The sequence below is a fragment of the Oryx dammah genome, unplaced genomic scaffold, assembly GCF_014754425.2.
Source record: "Oryx dammah isolate SB20612 unplaced genomic scaffold, SCBI_Odam_1.1 HiC_scaffold_2, whole genome shotgun sequence".
Taxonomy (NCBI): domain Eukaryota; kingdom Metazoa; phylum Chordata; class Mammalia; order Artiodactyla; family Bovidae; genus Oryx; species Oryx dammah.
Genome location: NW_024070186.1, coordinates 2,282,603 through 2,299,355, shown reverse-complemented (window position 1 = coordinate 2,299,355; position 16,753 = coordinate 2,282,603).

The following is a 16,753-nucleotide window of genomic DNA, read 5'->3' as shown; positions in this document are numbered from 1 at the left end:
GAGCACTTGAAATGTGGCCCATACGCAATGTGTTCTAAGAGTGAACCGCAAACTGGGTTCCAAAGACTTAGAGAAAATGTAAAGAATCACATTAGTGTTTTAAGCTGACTGCATGTTGAAATAATATTGTGGATACACTGGATGAAATAATATTATTTCAATTATTTTCACATACGTGTTTTGACTTACACAAATGTGGCTCCTGGAAAACTTAAAATGATGTGCGTAGCTCTCAGCAGTATTCCAGGGGACCATGCTGAACTGGGAGAGAGGAGAGTTATTGCCCAAACAGAAGTCCATGATAGTCAACTGTTGCCAGATGAACTTAATTTCTTCAAACATTAAACAACTTTTTTACCTGATTTTAAAAATATTCTTTTCATAATTATCCAGAAATCTATGAGCAACTCGCTCCCTGTTTTGGTACGAGGCAAAAGGAAGTGGTCTGCCTTAGCTGCACTAGTCCATGGAAATGCGGTATTTTCCTACCTTCATTGATACAGTGCAGTCAGCAGTACCTTGAAATTCTACAGACCTACCAAAGGGATTCTCACTCTACCTCAGAGTTTCCATATTCTGGTTTGGTCTGGTTTGTTAAGATTCTATGGATCCAGCATCCAAGTGTTAAACTTCCAAACCCCCTGGACTCAAGACGAAGCAAGTAGATCTTGTGAAATCATTCAAGGCACCGCAGGACTCGCCATGCATCTGAAATGGTAAGAACTCCCTTTATTGAACCTGAGCCACTGGTGTCTGGGTGAACCATCTGAACTCTAATTTCTATCCATAAATGGCAATTGAGTTGTAAACTGTACCGTGATGTCTGTATAAATTATGAGTATTTCTCCTAGAAATGGGTGAACATCAAGTTACTCTATTTGTTTGTTACTCTTGATGACTTGTGTTATTTGAATGACATTGATTTACTACTCTATTCATCTTTCACTTGAAAATTATTAAGAAGTGAGTCACGGCTGGGGGATGTTACTACATTTAGATTTTTAATTAACCCGTGGGGCATGTTTTCCTAGAATGGTCATAGATACTGACCTTGATATTAACCTGAATTATTCAAATTCCCTTAAAATGGTTGTCCCACGAGGTCTCTTGTCCTTCTGGTCTCATCACTGTCTGTAAAAGAGGCTTTTTGTGAATTCTTAACCTCATCCTCCTCCCAGACCTCCAGCAACGGGGAGACTATTCTCTGTACACAACAACTGCCTCCTTAATTCTTTCTAAAGTCCACCCAGGAGGGCTGGTGGGACTGGTCTGACTGCTCTGAAAAGGGAGAAAAGGGGGACATTTCAGCACCCAAATCTGTGTGGTCCAATATGGCCTGTGGCTATTGACAGGCTGTAAGTATAAAATACGCACCAGATTAAAAAAAAAAAAAACCCTCAAATTAACAAAGTAAAATAGCTCTTTTCTGCAAACATAAGACATAAACCTGGCTTTAGGAATAAGTTGATTTCTGTTTGTGCCTCCATTCTGCAAGGGTACAGAAACAGAATAACCTTGGAGTCACCCTCCGCCTCTCCCTTTTGCTGAGGCTTTTAACTGCTCTGGGGCTTACCTGGTCCCACAGCACCCTGGAAAAGCAGGACCTGGCATCCATTAGAGGGCCTTGGCGAGGCCCCATTGGGGTCAGGGGTTATCTTGGCCACTTATGGAGCCGGGCTGGATTTTAGAATCTCAGAGAAGGTCCTTTCCATCTTCCAAGCTGCTCTCTGGCACATGGTGGACTTCTGGGTCTCCTGGGATGTAGGGGCCCCTTGCAGGCTGTGTGAAGCACTGTCGTTTTAGACCGGGGTGGGCAGGCCAACTACAGCCCATAGGCCAAAGCTGGCCATCTGCCTGTTTATGTAAATAAAGTTTTATTGGAATATCCCACATTCATTCATTTACATGTTGTCTGCGGCTGCTTTTGTGTGGATGACAGAATTGCTGTCACAGAGTCCATTCGGCACGCAAAGGCTGAGATATTTCCTATCTGAATCTTTAAGAACAAGTTGACCAAATCCTGGCTCAGATATACCGTGGACCCATACTTTCTTGGTCTTCCCACCTTCCCAGGGCGCTTCTCAGGGACTGGGGCACAGGTCCCCTGTGTTTTCATATCCCATCAGCTGTCTTTTTTCTCCACCCCAGACTCAGTAATGGAGGTATCAGTATCCAGGGACCTCCCGCATCCATGTCCCAGGGACCTCACAAGCATTTAAGCTCTAATCAACTCTTCAAAAGGAAGTCTTTGTTCTAGTCTTTCAGATAATTTTCCAAATACTTGCCCTCACCAAGTGTCCCTTTATTTCTCCCCAAATCTGGGTTTTAAGGGAATCAACCCTGAATAGTCACTGAAAGGACTGATGCGGACACTGAAGTTCCGATTCTTCATGATGCCAAGAGCCGACTCACTGGAAAAGCTTTGATGCTGGGAAAGACTGAAGGCAAAGGAGAAGAGGGCGGCAGAGGATGAGATGGTTGGAGGGCATCACCAACTCAATGGACATGAATTTGTGCAAACTCCGGGAGTTGGGATGGACAGGGAGGCCTGGTGTGCTGCAGTCCGTGGGGTTGCAAAGAGTCGGACACGATTGAGCAACTGAACGACGACAACAACTAGGGTTTAAAATTCAAGTCTCAGAATTGTTGCTCAGATCGCCATGGTGCAGCCCCTGCTAAGGCAGCGAACGAAGACTAGGTTAGATCTGTGATTCTCCAGGAGAGGAGCGCAGGGTGGCAGCAGCCCAGGGGGTGTGTTATAAACTCAGGTTCCCAGGCCTCTGCCCATACCCCCTGAGCCAGAAGCTTGGAGATGGGACCAGGGAACCTGCATTCTGACACCATCTCCCAGCAATTGTGGTGCGGGCTGGAGTTTAGTAAGCCCTGGATGAGAATGAGTGGTGCTGGGGATGGAGATTGGAAGAAAGCGTCAGATCCGTGATGCAGTCTGTGATGTAATCTGTCCGTGTTTCACTCTCGCCATCCCTGTGTCTGTATCCACTCTCACAGCCCTCCTTTCTCCTGCACCAATTGCTTTAACACATCAGGGGCTTGTCCACTGTGCCCCAGAACCTGAGATGGACAAAATGTTCATAGAAGTTTACTTTAAAGGTAGCACCCCGCTTTCTAGAGTTGCTTCAGGCTGTGCTACCAGGGCCTCCAGGGGGATATTCACTCTCCTTGCTGGTGGAAATGTTTGCAAGGTCTGTGTGAGCACCCCAAGGGGTGGGCAGAATGTAACCTGGAGACTTGGTCTAGGCACTTAGCTTGTTCATAAATGAGGGACTGCTCCAGTGGCCCCTTTGTTTTGTTACTCAAATATTCACTTTTCATCCACATATTTTGTACTGTTATTTATGTACTAACTATTAAATCTTTCTTCCTTCACGTTCATTTCCTCCCTCCCAATTTCCCTCACTTTCTTCCTGTGTCTTCTAAACCCACTGACCATGTTTATAAGAAAGGCATCGATGAAGCCCATGTTTGGATCCATATTTGAGGGGCCCCTTACTCATTTTTGCATTAGTGTTCTGGTCAGCTAAGCAACAGATCTGATTTCTTTTACTATAAATGTCATGCGTGGTCACCACTCACCGCTTACCTCGGATCCTTCTGCCTAGCCTTAGGCCAAGCTTGGCAGGTCGTGGGAACTGCTGCCAGCTTACACACCTCCCAGTGAGCTCCTGGCCCCCGTCCTCCCCCTTCACAACCTCTGACTCCCTGTCTGTGCAAGACTGAGCACGAAGGAGCAGCTGGGTGACGAGGGCAGTCCCAGCGGCTCCTCTGCCACGAGGGTGATGGCGGCTGCGGAGTCTCATACACCCGTCTGTATGCTTGATCTGGAGCCCTTTCAGAAATAGGAAACTCGAAGGTGAATTCCCCACATGTTTCCTGTAAGTTGGTTCTTTCGCCACCTTTATTACAGCATTTCCATTTCAAAAACTAATGAGACAATACGGACATCTTATAGCCAATGTAACTGTGAATTTCACAATGTCCTAATTTGGGCTTCCAGAAATGCTTGATCATTTTTGCTGTGGGAGCAGTCAGGTTTACCAGAAATGGACCTTTTTGCTTTGTTTTGTTAAACAATTCATAGCAAAAATCCATGATTTTTCAAAGATCTTTCTCCATTTCAAAGAGCACGGAACTAAAGAAGAGCAAATAAGAAAACATCGGCAATTTGGCTCCTTTTTTATTATCAGAAATATTCTGACCAACCTTGTGTCTAGGTCGCCATTCACCAGGCCAAACAAATTGATCACTGCCTGCTTCCCTGTTAGTTGCAGGCAGAAAAAAATGATATATGGAGGTTTTTGCATTAACATTTTTTATGCTGTTTATATCTTTCCAAGGTTCACTTTGGAGGAAATACAAATACATATGATTGCAATTTGAAGATAAAGACAAAGATACTCAACTAAGTTCTGAACTCCGCCTTCCCCATTTTTTCAAATTTCTTTTTTGTAAAGGCCCCACAGCATTGACTAATTAGAGAAGAACACGTCATCCAGCACAGGGGAGTCCAATGGCAGGTTTTATGGGGTCCAGCCCCTGGCGGGGCTGGCACACCAGTGAGAGCTCTGCCATCAGTTTTGATGACAAAACTCTGGAGCAAAGTAGCAACTGAGCATTGTGACTATAAATGAAAAGATTCATTCTCCTCTAAGTACCAAAAATCAGCACTTTGGGTTTATCATAATGAGAACTGACACACGTTCTGGCTTTTTCTGTGGAGAGGACTTGAACGATGGTTACTGGGGTGAATGGAGGTGAGGACAAGCAAACGCGCCCCTGTGTGTCAGTCGCTTTAGTCGAGTCTAACTCTTTGTGTCCCTGTGGACTATATGGGCTCCTCTGTCCCCGGGATCCCCCAGGCAGGAGTACTGGAGTGGCTGCTGTCTCCTTCTCCAGGGCATCTTCTCGACCTCGTTGAACTCATCTCCCTTGTGCCTCCTGCTTTGCAAGCGGACCCTTTACTGCTGAGCTTTTGGAGAAGCCCGTGGCAATCTAATATTCTCCATCAAATGAACTGTCTTTTTCCTTTCCCTGAGGGATGGACTGGAGTGGTGCCATGTTATGTAGCCTAGATGCCCTTATATGTATTTTGCAGCCCATGGAGAGACTGCAGAGACTTTCACACTCAAAGCCATTTGTGTAGATGGATTGGGTGCCCCTCTCCTATGCAAAGATGGCAGGATGTGCACTTAATGTTGTCAGCCACGTTTTCGTGTTGTCCATGGTAACTTGCTAGATTCTGGCAGTGCTCCTGGGGAGACAGCCTCATGGCCAGGGCGGCCCTCTCGGTGGATAGGGGGGTAGTGTTGCTGCTGTTAGGCTGGGAGAAGGCAGAACTGCAACTGCTGTGGAGGAAGCTCCCCCTGCCCCCTGGTCTACTATAAAGGTCATGAAACATTGCTTTCCCTGTAGACTACAAGAAGGCCCCATGCCCAGTGTCACTAGACTTTGAGGGCCATGTCCAGATTTATACAATGTCTTTATCAAAAAGACTGATCAGTTGCCCTCATTAGGAACAGTCATTATACTTTGCAGGATGGTAAAGCCTAAATCATTAACCTCAGTTCAAGATCTGACTCTGGTTGGGGATGAAACTGAACTGATTTCCATCTTCCCAACTGCCGACTCATAGGAAAAAATTCACCCCAGGGCTCACTTACTGAGAACCACAGAGAACAGGACAATGCATGCCAAGCTCAGAGAAAGTAAAGAAGCGGCTTTAAAGTCGGAAGTTAAAGGGAGAAAGAAAGAATCCTAAACCCTGGTGTGTGTAACAAGCTCAGGGCAAAATTCCCTCTCCAGAAGCGCCAAGGAGCTCTCAACTGTACATTCCAGACTCCAGGAGCAGCACCCCACCGATGTCGACGGGAGATCTGTACTCAAAAGCAGTGAAGCAATGGCAATAAAGACCCACAGCACACAAAGAGAAAAAAAATACCACCACCAACAAAAAAAAACTGCTTAATGTGGGGCTGGGCAGGGAATTTCTGCCCTTAGCAACCAGAACAGGAACGCAGGGCAGGCAACAAGGGAGCCCACCTAACCAGATCTTGGCTTGTATCTTGAATCCCTAAAATTCAGAGCCTGGATCAAAGGATGGAAAAGCTGGAGGCACATTTGAGTCCCCTGGGAAGTTTTAAAAAGTCTGACAATACCCTAAACCCATCCCCAGGAATTCTGGTTGAATTGATCTGAGGAGGTGCGTGGGCATTGGTGTCTTTTAAAGTATTCCCTGGCGATTCTAATGCAGCCAGATCGAGACCCACTGCTCACATGACGAAGCTGCTTCAAGGATTTCGTGTCTCGGCCCCAGAGAGCTGGGTGGTCAGCAGATGTGACACTTCTCTGTCTCGGGGGTAAGGAATATAGGTTGGATTAAATCTTCATTTATGAAAACTGTTGAGAAAATAAAGTATTGATCTTACGTGAGAGGCTTTTATGTTAGTCAATTAAATGAGTACTGTACCTTTTCTACTAGTAATATGAGTACCATTACTATATGGAAATATAATGTTCCATAATATTTTTATTGTGAGACAGGGGACGTGTCTTACTGCACTCAAATGTACAGTTTACGCCTGACTGTAAAGTTAGCTGTAATCCATAAACAGGCGATATAGATCTTAGATATTTCTTTTAAGATCAGTTGGAAGGAAAATTCCTTATTCCTTAGCAACACCATAGGAAGTGGGACTGCCTCCAAGGGGGAAAAAAAAAATCCTTATCTTTCCTAATTACTCCACATGAAAAGGCAATAGAACATTCCATTATTCTAATATTTGAAGGGAAATCAATGCTTTTGTGATAATTTGCATGTATATTATTCAAGTATTGCAATGAAAACATGAAAAGATATTTATTTTGCTTTCATTATTTTTTTCAGTGGCACTAACTGAATTACCCTGAAATAAGAACCAAGAGATATATTTTCCCTGACTTTCATATACTACAATAGGAAAAAAACACTCATGTAGGGAGGTTATGTGTTTCCTGGGTTGTTGGAGGGCTGATAGTTTCAAGCACAGTACAAATAGGCATATTACTTGAACATTTTCACTTTAGGCTATTTGGAAATGTGTCATTTAAAATGTGGAATCCTGGCACAAGATTTTCACACTGAAATTTTTTCAAAACTATCTAAAATGTGTCTTATTTGTGAAAACGCATCTTATTAATCCATTGTGATATAAAATAACAGCTGCTAATATGATTTTAAAGTTTGTAATAAAGTGCATCAAAATGTCTATAGCACGGATCGTGGCAGCACAGCCAACAAGCGATATTTCAAGGGCTTGTAACGTGTGTGCAAAATGCCAGCCCGGCAGCACACAAAAGCCCCCAAATGCATCTGTTCTGATGTTGACATTTACTCTTCTAATCTGGACCCACAACACTCGCCCCAGGCATTCTGATTATTTGAAAGAAAGAAGGAGGCAATAGTCACTCATGCTGAAGTAAGTGCTACAGCCTCCCTTGTCAGCCTGTATCAGCTAGCTGCTGCGATAAAAATGCTGTGTAACAAAGCACACTAGCTGGGTTGCGTAGGATCGTTTATTCCACTGTCAGTGGGTCAGCAAGGGTCTGGCTGATCTGGGCTGGGCTCACTCATGCTTGGATTGGTAGAGGAAATACTTTCTGCCTCTGATGGGAAGAGCTGCAGCCACGACAGTAATGCAAACCACAAGACGGCTCATGATACCCTCCCTTCCCCTCTGGAAGATGCCTGTGACTCTTTGGAGGAAGGCTGCCCCTGGCAACTGCGGTGGTTTATGCTGGTGAGGGAGCAGCAATCTCGCATGGGTTAAATTTGGTAAATCACTGATTTGATGTCAACAGAAGCCTCTAGTCCTGCTAGAAATGGTTTAATTTCGGGTTCTAGATTGGCAAGGTCAGAATCCCACTTCCAAAAATTACTGTCTTTGTGTCCTGGAGCAAGTTGCATAATTGCTTTGTTCTTTTGTTTTCCTCATCTGGAAATGTGAGAAGGAAGAATCCCTAACTCAAAGGGTTATTTCAAGGATCAAAGAAGTTAGTGTTTTAAGTATTAACTTAAACGATGAGTCATCATCATCAACCAGAGTCGTGTGGTCATTCAAGTCTTCCATCTTTTATTCATCATGTTGTTTCTGAAATATAGATTTCCAGAGAACAGGAGCCTTGCCTGCTTAAACTTTTGGCGTGAACTTTCCATTAAATCATATTTGGTAAGTGGCCTCCCAGGATACAGCGGCTAATGCAAGTGCAGATTCTTTACTTTGCATATATATCGTGTCTGCCAAAATAGGCTTATCTGGGTTTAGGGTTAGCAAGTTTATAGCCAACCCCATGCCTGTACTTACCTTTCCTTGGGAACTGTAGCAAATTGAGTCCAACAAAACAAGAAAATAATACACTCATATATTTTTAGACACCTGTTGTGGCTGAAGATCCTTGCTATACAATGGGGAGCAGAGTCTGGGAGATGGGAGTCACAAAGTGGCAAAGAGAATGTCCTGTTCTCCTTAATTGTTGCAGGTCTATGCGGAAAGATAAAGGAAATGAGTTGGGCCACAGTAAAGCCACACAGAAAGGTGATGCTGCTGGAAAGATAGTAGCAAAAGAGCTGCCTGAGCTGAGCACAGGGCTGTCTTGACTGCTCGGCGGATTGTTCATCTGTAGAGTGAAGGTAATACCAGTACTTAGCTCAGGCAGCAGTTCTGAGGATTAATACATAGGGCACTTGTAACATTGCTAAATGCTATCATTAGTAGTATCAGGCTGTCTCATTCTAGCCTTCCAAAACCTGGTTCTCTGATTTTCTTGTTCTCTAGTATTTCAGCTCCATACTAAAACCATTGCTGTTATTAGCATTGCTATAATTATTTTTCACTTTACTGTTGTTCTTACAGCCAACACTTACTTATATTTGCCAACATTTACCTATTTATTTGTTTTCCCTTACTCTGTATTCCATAGCTTTCTTCGAGTTCAATTTACTTCCTTGCCAAGATGGATTCTTCAGCTGTGCTTATATTGAGGGTCTGAGGTCTTTAGTCAACATATTTTTAGGATCTAGACTTCCTTATCATTTCTTGTCTAAAATGTATTAATTTTGCTCTTAAGTTTTAACCACACTCTATCTGTGTACAGAATTCTTGGTTGATGGTTATTTTCCTTCAGCAATTTGAAACTATTAGTGTATTTGTTTTTTTAACCTGTAATATCGTGGACAAGAAGTATATGGTTTCTTTGGAAATACTAGTCATTTGCCCCTGGTTGTTTTAATAGTTTACAGTCTCTGTAGATGTTCTTCATTTGTTTCTTCACTGTCCTTATATTTTCGTTTAAATCCTTGAACATATTTCCACTCACTAGTGTTGTCTCCGGAGAAGGCAGTGGCACCCCACTCCAGTACTCTTGCCTGGAAAATCCCACGGGAGGAGCCTGGTGGGACCATGGGGTCGCTAAGAGTCGGGCACGACTGAGAGACTTCACTCTCAATTTTCACTTTCATGCATTGGAGAAGGAAATGGCAATCCACTCCAGTGTTCTTGCCTGGCGAATCCCAGGGACAGGGGAGCCCGGTGGGCTGCCGTCTATGGGGTCACAGAGAGTCGGACACGACTGAAGCGACTTCGCAGCAGGAGCAGCAGTGTTGTCTCAGCCGAGGGGTGAGGAAGGTGACGAGTGTATCCTCTGAAACCTCATCTGTGATCGGTTGAGGGCTGCTTCTAAGGCTAACTCTCGGGCTTTTCCATTTGACCTGAAGATGTGATGGCATGACTCCCTGTCCAGAAAGCAGCCCCTGGCAGAGAGTCACTGATGCTGCGGTCAGCAGCCTGTGGGTGTAGACGTGAATGTTGCAGGCGTCTGAGGCGGCATCGGCCACAACATGGTCACCTCCCGTTCCTCCTGCTCACTCAGAAATCAATGATAAGATCACAGAAAAGGCAAAAATAACCAGTAAAGAGCCTCCTCCTTCAAGTACTGTCATTTGAGGGAATATGTGGGTTTGTGTGCATGTGTGTCTGTGAGTATAAAAACAAATGTTCTTAGAATCGTCAACAGTACAGTCAAGGGAGTGGTGAGCTGCTGCCTTAGTTCACGAACACTAAAGAGAAACAGATTTAGTCTCTTCACTTCCACCGAAGGGTCTCCTTCCGATCATGTTTATTCGCGCATCTTTCCCCCAATCCTGCAAGACACACATATGACTCAGAGGTGGTCAGATGTGACCAGCAGAAAAAGTGAACGTTTACTTTATGGTCCGCTGATTAAATATTTAAAAATCAATCTGCAACCAGCTGAATAAAACTGGAGTAGAGAGCTGGGGCTGTCCCAGCCGCCGGCTTCATCTTCACAAAGTGCTGAAGTCCAAAGTTGAAGCTATGAAGGCAGGAGGCTTAGAAACGCCTAACTGTTGTGAAAATCCCTCCACATTTGTTCTTTAAATCTATCTCGCAGTTTCCTTTATGTTCTAAACACACAGTGACCTACACACGCACCATAATCATTTCTTATTCCCACTTCGAGAGGCATTTTAGGGTCTGGAGGAGCAAAGAATGGGTAAATTGATTTGATCACTAATTTGTAGTTTTTGGCTGAGTCCCTGAATTTTAGGATATGAAGATGATAGCGAAAGTTGCTAGATGAATATTTCAGTTCAGTTCAGTTCATTTTAGTCACTCAGTCATATCTGACTCTTTGAGACCCCAAGGACAGCAGCACGCCAGGATTCCCTGTCCATCACCAACTCCCCGAGCCTACCCAAACTCAAGCCAATCAAGTTGTGATGCCATCCAACCATCTCATCCTCTGTCATCCCCTCCTCCCCCCACCTTCAATCTTTCCCAGCATCAGGGTCTTTTCCAATGAGTCAGCTCTTCTCATCAGGTGGCCAAAGATGAATATTTGGGAGGTATTAAATCACCTTTACCACGAATCCATAATTATAAAGTTTCCACTTCATTTTAGGGTCAAAGGGAAAACGATGTGGGTAAATATGTCAATCCTGATAAATAAAATTCTAGGTCCTGAAAATCAATAAGTAACAAGCTGAATGAAAACAAGAATCTCTGTTTTTCTGGGTTGCTTTCATTTAGCTATTCCCTACACATCTCTGTGAAAATGCTACTCAGCCCATTGACTGGAAATACTATATGTCTCCTCTTTTTCCTGCCTCGACAACATCTTCACGTGCCCTTTTCCAAAGGGAAACCCTTTTTGTTTTTAATCATCTCAGTCTAGTGGGATGGAGAGCAGAACCAGGGAAGCACAAGAGTGGCACTGAAACACACAGACTTCAAAGTGTGTGAGCTCAGAGAAAAGGAGTTTTGAGGCTGAATGAGTCTGGAAAGTTGAGAAGGTTCCTAGACAAGCTTTGGTTGATATGGAAACAAACAAAAAAGCAGAGAGCAAATAGAACAGGGGCGAATCTTGGACAATTTTCAGAGACAAATATATAGGCTTGGTTTTAATCCATAAGGTCAAATATTCCCTCTGTCTCACATTGGGCCATATGCTTAATCCACCAAGACAAAGACCAGAGCAATGAGGATTAACCTCAAGGTCAGAAGAATCGATTATGACTTTGTCACAAAATAGCTGTGTGACCTTGAGCCAATCAGATCACTGTTCTGGGCTTCACCCCAAAACAAAGAAAGCAAAAATAAAAGCATAAAGTCTATATGAAGCCTTTCAAGTTCTTTCCAGCATTGTGGATCCATAAAATGCTACTTAACAGAAGCTTTGCCTGGAACAAAATGAAATCCAAAAGAAAAATAGCTTTTTAAAAATCATATCTGAACATTTAATTTGTCATCTGCTTTATGACTTGCATGAGGCTGGTTTAAAACAACTCGACAAGGTTAATTACCAGCGCAGAGCACGACGACTGTGTCGGCAGCACAATGTTTTGTTAGGCTTGTGAGACAACACTGCGAAGTCGATCAGCTGCGTGATTGTGACTTGGCGTCCCCTTAGTTTAAAATGGCCACAGTCCTAAACATGTGTCCCCCAACCCCCACCTCTACGGATAAAGTGTGTGCCATTAAAAAAATTAACTAAAAAAAAGCACTTTTCAACAATTTATGGAACTCTTTAGAAGGTGTACAAAGGGTGGAAACACAGAGGACAAGTCTTCAGGTGGCTCTGATGCCACATAAACAGAAGCCTATAAATGCTTTCTCGGAAGATGTGATGTTGTTCAAACACTGGCAAAAAGCTTGTCTCAGACTAAGAGAGATTCTTGACTTGGTTAAGGGATCTTGCTGAGAAGTATCAATTAGTTGTTTAAATACTTCAAACAATTCCTTGCCTTGTCATAAAATCAAGTTCTTAAAAATGACTGTCAACTCACTTTTTGAATAACCCACAAATAGCACCTTAATATTCAAGGAGGGATGACGCCCAGTCCGTCACCCGGGCTTTGTATACATACTGTCAATTTTCGCTTACGGAAGGAAACATGTCACCACACTTCACCAGACTGAGAAAACAGAGGCACCTACCTGCAATAAAATGCTATTTCCTGGGGAAGATTCCACTTTCTCTCCTCTGGGGAGAATAAAACCCTCTGTCAGTTGAAGGAGTATTGAATAAATGCCGTAAAAAGCGAATGCCAATTTTTCTGAGATTAACAATGGTGAAGATGTTTATTTTTATTGAAGTTATTTATTCTCATTTATATGACCCTGAATAAAATATCCTAGTATAGAAGATGGGCACTTGTGTCAGGCCAAACCTAGTAATTCATGTATTTTGTCATACGGTGATATGGGATATTTAATCCAGCAGAATATTTAGATTTTATCTTTTTGCAACATGAAATGACAGCAATTCAAAGTCTTATGATTTGCATAAGGAGTTTAATCATTGTGGCCTTTCAAGAAAATGTTCTAGTTGAAAAAATGACATGGCTGGTCAATTTCCATTGGAAGCCATTTGCTCTTGGGGACTTATGAAGGTCACTGTGGTCTAGACCAGAGGGAGATACTTTCATTTTTCCTGAAAAGCTGCCTAGTTAAGTGGGATCAAACCTGTTCTCATTTGAGCAACCACAGAGGTACTTTTTGCACGTGCTGTGTGCCCTCTCCTCTTGTGTTATGATTTGGCTAATAATGTGATGTAGGAGATGCAGGCTTGATCCCTAGGTCAGGAAGATCCCCTGGAGGAGGAAATGACAACCTACTCGTGTATTCTTGCCTGGGCAATCTCATGGACAGAGGAGCCTGGTGGGCTCCCTACAGTTCATGGGGTTGCGGAGTGGGACACGGCTGAGCGGCTGAGCACGCAGTAACCTGACACCTTATGCCAGCTGTTGACTGTAAGGGAAATTTGATAAAATGCTGAAGAGCAGGAGGAAGGAGGTACCTAGCCAGCAGCATCAATGAGAGCAGGGCGTCTTTCTTCTGTGATGGCTTTGGCCTTTGCTGGATACGTTTCTCACGTCTCTGCTCCAACGTTCTTCTCTCATATCAAACTTGTATATTAACTGCCAGGAAGAAAAGAAGGAAATCACAGTGAGACTGTAATTCTGAACCAAACTGCAGAGAATTTTCTTTTTCTCGGCAGAAGAGATGGAAAGAAATTGGCACTGGTACTTAGGAAATTACCCACACTTGTTTGAACGAAATGTTTTCCACCTTTAGAACCACGGTTCAACTGCTTACAATCTAAATTCTTTCCAAATGTGGCTCTGCCAGCATCCTCAAATGAAAAAGAAAATTGACATCATTATTTGAATAGTATACATTAGCATTCCCTGTGAAGAACTCCATCCTGTGATGTTCCAACACTTAGCAATACTCTATGTGGGGTAACAGGCCACCTGTTACTTACCCCCTCTCCATTTTTTTCTGGTATCAATATGATTGAATATCTTTGTTGAGTAAGTGAAAAATTAAGTGAACAAATAAATGAAAAATAGACAAGTTCTGCTACCCAGGACATAGAGACAAGGGAAGTGACCCTTTGTGAGCACTAGTTTTTGAGACTCAATGGACGTGAATTTCAGCAGCTCCTGGAGATAGCGAGGGACAGAGGAGCCTGACGCGCTGCAGTCCGTGGGGTCACAAAGAGTCAGACAGGACTTAGCAACTGAACCAGAGCAGCAACAGAGCGAGGGCACCCCCTCTGCGGCCACAGAAAGCTGGCCGCTCTGGGGCACGTCTAGAGGCTTCCTTGTAGTTGCTCTCTGGGTGGGCTCAGCATGGGGACAGGCCATGGGCAGAATGTCAAAGGAAGAGCCTTCCAGGGCTGGGGAGTCTCTCCTCCCAGCTCCCACCCAGCAGGCTTATCTCAAGTCAGCTGTCCGCCTGGATCCAGCCCTCACGCAGCTCCTGCAGAGGGGCCCGTGTGCCTGGCCGCCCCGCCGTGTCTGCTCGCTGCCCCCTCTCTGCTGTCCTCGGGTCTGGGGCTGGTGCCCTGAGGTCCCTGCCTCCTGGGTCCTGGCGGCTCCCCTACATGCTTTACAAATTCTCCCCAGTGCTGCTCGGATCTGGGGCTGGTGCCCTGAGGTCCCTGCCTCCTGGGTCCTGGCAGCTCCCCTACATGCTTTACAAACTCTCCCCAAAGGGTCCTCATCTGAGCGTGCAACCTGTTTCCTGCTGGACAGTACCCTGAGCCACACGGCAACTCGTCACGTTAGGGAGTGAGTGAACCGATGTTTTGCTCTATCATATGTTTTGTGCATGTTGCTGTGGGGGTGACTTTGTTACCTGCAAAATTGCTATGTTCCTAGAAGTATTTCTCACAAACAGACAAAGCGCCAGTGAATGATACTCAAGTATTAAGTTCATAAGTTACAAAGCACCACATTAATAAACTACACTACCTTACATTACACTGTACTACCTTATATTACACTACAGTAGGTGTGTGTGGTAGTTGCTCAGTCATGTCCGGCTCTCTGCGGCCCCGTGGACTGTAGCCCCCAGGCTCCTCTGTCCATGGGATTCTCCAGGCAAGAACACTGGAGTGGGTTGCCATTTCCTTCTCCAGGGGATCTTCCCCACCCAGGAGTTGAACCCAGGTCTCCTGCATTGCAGGCAGATTCTATACTGTCTAAGCCACCAGGAAGCCCATTTATATTAATTATTGGGTTGGCCAGAAGATCTTACAGTAAAACCTGAGTGAACATTTTGGCCAACCCAATTTATTAATTATTTGACTATATTGTATTACATTACATTACACTACACTACATTCAGTTCAGTCAGTTCAGTTCAGTCGCTCAGTTGTGTTCGACTCTTTGCGACCCCATGCAGGCCTGGCCCGCACGCCAGTCCTCCCTGTCCATCACCAACTCCCGGAGTTCACTCAAACTCACATCTATTGAGTCAGTGATGCCATCCAGCCATCTCATCCTCTGTTGCCCCTTCTCCTCCTGCCCCCAATCCTTCCCAGCATCAGAGTCTTTTCCAATGAGTCAACTCTTCCCATGAGGTGGCCAAAGTACTGGAGTTTCAGCTTTAGCATCAGTCCTTCTAATGAACACCCAGGGCTGATCTCCTTCAGAATGGACTGGCTGTATCTCCTTGCAGTCCAAGGGACTCTCAAGAGTCTTCTCCAACACCACAGTTCAAAAGCATCAATTCTTCAGTGCTCAGCTTTCTTCACAGTCCAACTCTCACATCCATACATGACCACTGGAAAAACCATAGCCTTAACTACACGGACCTTTGTTGGTAAAGTAATATCTCTGCTTTTCAATATGCTATCTAGGTTGGTCATAACTTTTCTTCCAAGGAGTAAGTGTCTTTTAATTTCATGGCTGCAGTCACCATCTGCAGTGATTTTAGAGCCCAAAAAGATAAAGTCTGACACTGTTTCCACTGTTTCCCCATCTATTTCCCATGAAGTGATGGGACCAGATGCCATGATCTTAGTTTTCTGAATGTTGAGCTTAAAGCCAAGTTTTTCGCTCTCCTCTTTCACTTTCATCAAGAGGCTTTTTAGTTCTTCTTCACTTTCTGCCATAAGGGTGGTGTCATCTGCATATGCGAAGTTATTGATATTTCTCCCAGCAATCTTGATTCCAGCTTGTGCTTCTTCCAGTCCAGCATTTCTCATGATGTACTCTGCATATAAGTTCAATAAGCAGGGTGACAATATACAGCCTTGACGTACTTCTTTTCTTATTTGGAACCAGTCTGGTGTTCCATGTCCAGTTCTAACACTACATTACATAGTATTATACCAATCTTTTGTCAAAACTATAGAATACATGTAAACATTTCTGAGAAGGTAGATTGTTTGAGACTTTCATTTTCTTCCTTGCTTTTTTCCTGTACTCTTCAAACTTTCTACGATAAATATGTGCTGTTTTTGTTAATAAATATTTAAAAAGTGTCAACCACTTGGGCAGAATCCTAAACATACATTGCTTTCTACACCAGAGGGGAACGAGCCTTATTTAGGGCCCTGTTTGCACATGTATCCTTGTGCTCTTTTTCTCGGTAGAGCTCTGCAAAGACATGTTTCTGGCTGGGAGGGTATGTGAGGGTCACATGAGCCCTGGTGGCTGCTGTCATTCCCAGATGAGACCCTGAACCATTCTGCACCGTTTTCCTCAGCTCACCTCCCTCTAGCTCTTTGCCCTTCTTCCAGCCCTCTCTGCACCTTTGGCTCCCCAGGACGATCCTCACTCTCCCTTTCTCTCCTGACCTGCCGCCAGCCATGCCTGGGCCCAGGTGGCTCCTTGAATCGGTCTCCTGGTCCTCCACCTCGGGTCTGCTCCCTGGCTCCCAGTCACACC